The sequence below is a fragment of the Sinocyclocheilus anshuiensis genome, unplaced genomic scaffold (assembly GCF_001515605.1).
Source record: "Sinocyclocheilus anshuiensis isolate Anshui unplaced genomic scaffold, SAMN03320099.WGS_v1.1 scaffold1237, whole genome shotgun sequence".
Taxonomy (NCBI): domain Eukaryota; kingdom Metazoa; phylum Chordata; class Actinopteri; order Cypriniformes; family Cyprinidae; genus Sinocyclocheilus; species Sinocyclocheilus anshuiensis.
The window spans coordinates 1496075-1496683 of NW_015553581.1; positions in this window are offsets into that span (position 1 = coordinate 1496075).

Below are 609 nucleotides of genomic sequence, written 5' to 3' on the forward strand. Positions count from 1 at the left end.
TGGAAGTTCAGTCTTGGGAAGCCAGTGGTTGGGCATTGGCTGACGACGTGGAGTTGTGGTTGAAGTTTTAGACGGCACTCGAGGTCGGACTCTGAGACACGGCATTAGGCTAAACTTAACTCGGAACACGAAACTCTCAACGGAAAAAGAAGAAACTAAAGTAAAGAAATATAAGTAAAGTTTGACGAGACTAGGTGGCGTGTCTCCTCATGGTTTTGGAGGAGCTGGCGTGTAAGCCAGAGCATGCTCAAAAAGCTAAAGAAGCATGATTAAAAAGAAAAAGCATAGTTCAAAGCTATGACTAAAAAGAGAGAAGGGGAAAAGGCATGACTAAAAAAAGGGTAAAGCTAAAAGGGCTGATTTGATGTTGTCTGGTGTCCTGAAACTGGGCTTTTGGCCACATCCCAAATGGTGTTTCGACCAATTAGACATCGTCTTTGCTCTTTGCTCTGCTATATTTCTCCTCCCAATTCATAAATCACATGTTATCTCATCAATCATATGGTCCGAGTTTTCCCGCTCTTGCAGAGTATAATTTTGGACATGATTTCTATAACAAGAATATGATACATTTGACAAAGAGTTGATTGGAAGAAACGTTTCAAGCAA